Source organism: Macaca nemestrina, chromosome 12 (assembly GCF_043159975.1).
Source record: "Macaca nemestrina isolate mMacNem1 chromosome 12, mMacNem.hap1, whole genome shotgun sequence".
Taxonomy (NCBI): domain Eukaryota; kingdom Metazoa; phylum Chordata; class Mammalia; order Primates; family Cercopithecidae; genus Macaca; species Macaca nemestrina.
The window spans coordinates 115,789,591-115,794,874 of NC_092136.1; positions in this window are offsets into that span (position 1 = coordinate 115,789,591).

Genomic DNA, 5,284 nt, shown 5'->3' on the forward strand with positions numbered 1-5,284 from the left:
TAAAATGTATATATACATTTTATGTATATAATGTATGTACCTGATATTATATACATATACATCTATATATAATGTATATACATTATACACACACACATTAACTCCCTTTCCTGTTTTATCACCAGAAGATGGTGGATTTTATATATATATGTGTGTGTATATATATTATATATATGCATTATATAATATATAATGTCTCTACGTACATATAATGTGTATATATATGCATTATATATAATGTGTGTGTATGTGTCTGCCCCCAAAGAAATTTAAAATAAGTTGATATCTAAACACATTGTTGATGAACAAGGGTGACTAATTATCTACTTGCAGTAGAAAAGCCAGACTATTGTAAATGTCTTAGCACTTCACAGTATATTAGGAATGTTCTAGAGCGAGCTGGCAATGTTTAAATCAGATTCAGTCCCACATATTGCACTCCAAAATTGAACATGGGCCACCATTTCTGGGACAAAGCTGAGAGCGTTCAGAGGAGGCTGCCTCTGAAGGGATAAAATTGGGAGGCATTTGCTTTAACACACAAGCCTTAATTAGTTGTTACTCATTAGAGGAAATCACATTTCATAGCTTCTAAGAAATAAGGTAAACTTTTTCAAAATTTGATTCCATATCCAGGGGAATCTCTCTACACAGCCTTTTCATTTAATCATTGTAAAGTCTTCTCTTGCTTTTGTTTGTTTATTAACTTGAGAGGAAAACTGAGTTTGGAAAAGGATGTTGGAGGGACACAAGTCACAAGAAAGGTTTTCTAGACCCAGGGAAAATATGCTTGAAGAAAAATGTCTCCAACGAGCGTCAGCAGATATTAAATTACAGACATGTGCATGGTTTGTCCAGATTGGTTAGAGCATGTTTCTTTGCAGCAATAAAAAACAAGAGACATTAACAAGCCAATGATGTTACATGGAATTAAGTAGCGTTCAAACGATGAAAGAGAAAATTAAGGAGCTAACCTTCCACTGCCCAGGCAGTTTGCATGGTCAGTAAAAATGCAAGGCTTTATTTCCACCATCCATACCTTCAACAAGAGAAAGTAACTCTGGTGGCCCATGACCATCATATGCCCTTGGTCAGCTGTCCTGTCAGGACCTACCTGATGGCCTTGGGTGACTTAAATGGCCAGCTAAATGCAATATGTTTTGACTGTGAATCTTGCCTCTCATGGCGGTTCCCTGTCACCTCCCTGACGCAGGCAATGCCATATATCACTGCTGTTCTGCAGGCGCGCCACCCAGATAGCGTCTGAAAGATTGTAAACAGGATGATTCACAAACTGGTGGCAGCAGCTAAAAGCAGTGCAGTTCGCGACCCTCAGCACACGCCAAGATTCTAAATGGGATGGTGCAACAACAAAGCAGCCTGAAGATTCTAAAACACAATGGTGTCAGCAGGACATTCATAGGGTGCTGTAACCTGTAACTGACAAGCATACACATCATTGTTTCTCCTGGGGCATGCAGCATCCTTGTGCTCCACTGGGCCTCCTGTTGCATTGCTGCTATTTATTTGCATCTACAAGCAGGGGAGCAAGTATGCTGCGGAAATAGCCCCAGAGAGGTGTCTGATTCCCATAGGCCCTAGCAGGCAGCTACAACTGAATGATTTCCAATATCAGTTACTGAAAATTCTGACCATGATGTGCAGACCATCGCAGATCTTAATGACAATAATATCATCTCACATTTTGATGGCGTTTAACAGTTTACAAAGTGCTTTCACATACATTATCACATTTAATCCCAGTGAGGTCGATAGTCTTCTCCATTTTATTGGCAGCTTGGTGTAGTGGAAAGAGCTCTGGAGTCAGACAGACTTAAGTTCAAATTCTGGCTCTGACGACCAAACCATGGTCAATTTGCTTCATTTCTCTCCCTTTTTTTACCTATAGGATGAGGAATCGTTTCTATTTCTGAGGTTTGTGGTGAAAAATAACATATGTAAAGACATACAATATAGGGCATGATGCATAGAAGTACTCAACAATCATTAGCTTCTATCCACTTATAGAGGAAGAAAATGAAGCTTAAGAGGTTAGGGGAGTTGCTCAAAGTAATAGCTAGTAAATGGCAGAACTGAGACTTCATTTATTTTACAAATATTATTGAACACTTACTATATGCTGGTGCCTTGGGCATAGGAAAGTGGATGAGTCATAATTCTAGTTTTTGAGATGTTCACAGTAGAGCAGTGGAATCTGAAATGCAAATAATCAATTATAATTGAGCATGATCTGAGAGGCAAAAAGTACTTAGGGAATGTCCTAAAGCCATGGATGCATCCTACATTATCAACACAGGAGATAAGTCTGAGGAAGAGGAACCTTCCAGGAGGCAGCAGTAGAGTTACACCTGAAATAGAATGTTGGCAGGTGGATGAGGGTGAGCAAGGAGAGGAGCATTCAAGCGAAGACAACAGTGTGTGCATTCACCAAGAGGGTCAAAGGAGCCTGGCATGTCCACTGCAGCACAGAAGAGAACCTGAGCAGACAGGAGAGAGAGGAGTGGGGAGGAGGCAAGGAAGCAGCAGTGAGAAGAATGAAGGGGCTTGCAGGTAATGCTGAGAAGTATGCATCTTTGTCAGTCCACACTGGCACAAACTCTGTGATGATTTACAGAGAGAGCCAACCTGGTCAGATTTGCATTTTTGAAATTGTGGCAGCAATGTGAAATACTGACTGGAAGAGGAGATAATGGAGGCAGTAGTTCAATGAGAGATAATTAGGCTGTGAACTAAGAAAGTGGCAGAGCGGACAATTTCGAGAGGTATAGCAGAGGCAGAATTGACAGGATCTGGCAATCGATGGGATATCAAGGCAGGAGAGACAGAGAGGACTCTAGGAGGACTCCCAGGCTATTACCTTTGGTGGCTGGGTGAAAGAAGGTGTCCCCCACTGGCATAGAAGGAGAGGATATTTGAAGAGATAACAATAAATTCATGTGGACATGCTGACTCTGAGAGATTCATGGATATCAAGAAGGAGGTGTTCAGTAGACAGCTAAAAATGAGTCTGGAGTTTGGGAGAGGACTCACGATTAGGTGCGTTGATCTAGGGATCAATGGTTTTTAGACAATGGTTGAAGCTGTTTTTTTTATGTCAAGAGGACACAGCAAGAAGAAAAGTGGGTCCTGGAGAACTCTAGGGAATATCAATGTTTAGGTGCTAGAATGAGGATTGTTAGAGAGATGGAACTGCCAGGAGAAAGGGAGAGCTCAGAGGCCAGGGAAGGCAAGCGTTTTGTGATGATGAAAGTACAGGAAAGTATAAAATTCCACCAAAGGATCAAAGAAGATGAGAACTGAGATATTCCTGTGGTTTGGGTAATGATAAGATCACTTTGGCAACTTCAGTTTTATAAAAAGAGGTTAAAAAAATAGGCTTTTTTTTTTCTATGACCCAATATAAGAAAAATATTTTAGTACAGGCATGATGACTCACACCTGTAATCCCAACATTTTGGGAGGCCTAGGTGGGTGGATCACCTGAGGACAGGAGTTTGAGACCAGCCTGGCCAACATGGTGAAACCCTGTTTCTACTAATAATACAAAAAAATTAGCCGGGCATGGTGGCATGTGCCTGTAGTCCCAGCTTGGGAGGCTGAGGCAGGAGAATCGCTTGAACCTGGGAGGCAGAGGTTGCAGTGAACTGAGATCGCACCACTTCACTCCAGCCTAGGCAACAGAGTGAGACTCCATCAAAGAAAGAAAAGAGAAGAAAGAAAAGAAAAAAGAAAAGAAAAGAAAAAGAAAGAAAGAAAGAAAGAAAGAAAGAAAGAAAGAAAGAAAGAAAGAAAGAAAGAAAGAAAGAGAAAGAAAGAAAAGAAAGAGAAAGAGGGAAGGAAGGAAGGAAAGAAGGAAGGAAAGAAGAAAGAAAGGAGGGAGAGAGGGAAGGAAGAGAAAGGAAGGAAGGAAGGAAAGAAAGGAAGGAAGAAAGGAAAGAAGAAAGAAGACAGAGAAAGAAAGAAAGAAAGGAAGGAAAAATATTTTACATTGTGACCTGAGAAACAAGTTTCAAGAAACAATACTTACACTCTGACATGTCATACTCATCTATTCTATTCTATTCTATTCTATTCTATTCTATTCTATTCTATTCTATTCTATTCTATTCTATTTCATTCCATTCCATTCTATTCAAATGCCGCTTGGCCCTCACTCAATTGATTTTATGACCAACTAGTGAGTTTCAACCTGTAGTTTGAAAAAACAGTGGTTTAGACAAATACAGTTTTCTCACACAAAAATTATATGGAGCGAAGTGTGGGATAGAAGAAAGAACACTGGATTTTGAGTGAAGACATCTGATTTTCAGCATGACTCATTTACTTACTGACTGTGTGACCTTAGATGTGCCCATTAACCTTTTGCGTGTCTCTTCTATTACCTGTAAAATTCGGATAATATATCAGCTGCAAAAGGATCTTCTGGGGATCAAATGCGATAAAATGCATGAATGCAAAAAGCATATGCCTAAAATAGTCCTGGTCAAACTAAAATTACCATAATCAAAGAAAGAGCAGAATGGTGCATGGTGTATCCCAGTTGGCTCTGGGTCTGTCATCTGAATCCTGGAGCCACATCTCTCCAGAACATACTGAGAACCAGAAACGGGATCAAAATAATTTAACCAATCAAAACAGGTGTTGCTGCTATATTTATAAAATTCACAAAATTTACTGACACAGAAGCCTGTGTGAAATCCCCTCAGAATCATTGTAGTCTTGTTCTAATACTATTGTAGCCATGTTGATTTTCTGATCTGTATCTGTGGACCTGTATTAGAAGGACATTCAATAAAATCCTATTGGAACAGGAGCTGATAGAGGCAAGTATTTTCACCACACACAGTGTGAAATGACAGCAAACAGACTGCAGGGAAACAGCAAGATGAAATCATTTAATATAGGCAATATGTAAACTTCAGCAGGCCCTGGTGGTATCACTGTATTAAGGTATAATACAATAACTGATTTTTATGATTCGTTCAACAAACTACTACATTTGAGTACTCAATATGTGTACTAACCTAGGTGCAAGGAAGACAAAGATGACCAGGGTATGTTTGCTAACCCTAAAAAATGAGCACACAGATGAATGAGACAGACACATAAATAGACAATTTCCACTAACATGATACAATGAAGAAAAATATGCATCTGAGCATGATAAGATATGAATATGTCAAGAGAGAAAAGAAGAAGAGCAGCTAGCCCAAAGTGGAAGTGGAATTCAGGTAATGCTTCTTGAAGGTCATCTTGCCCAAGA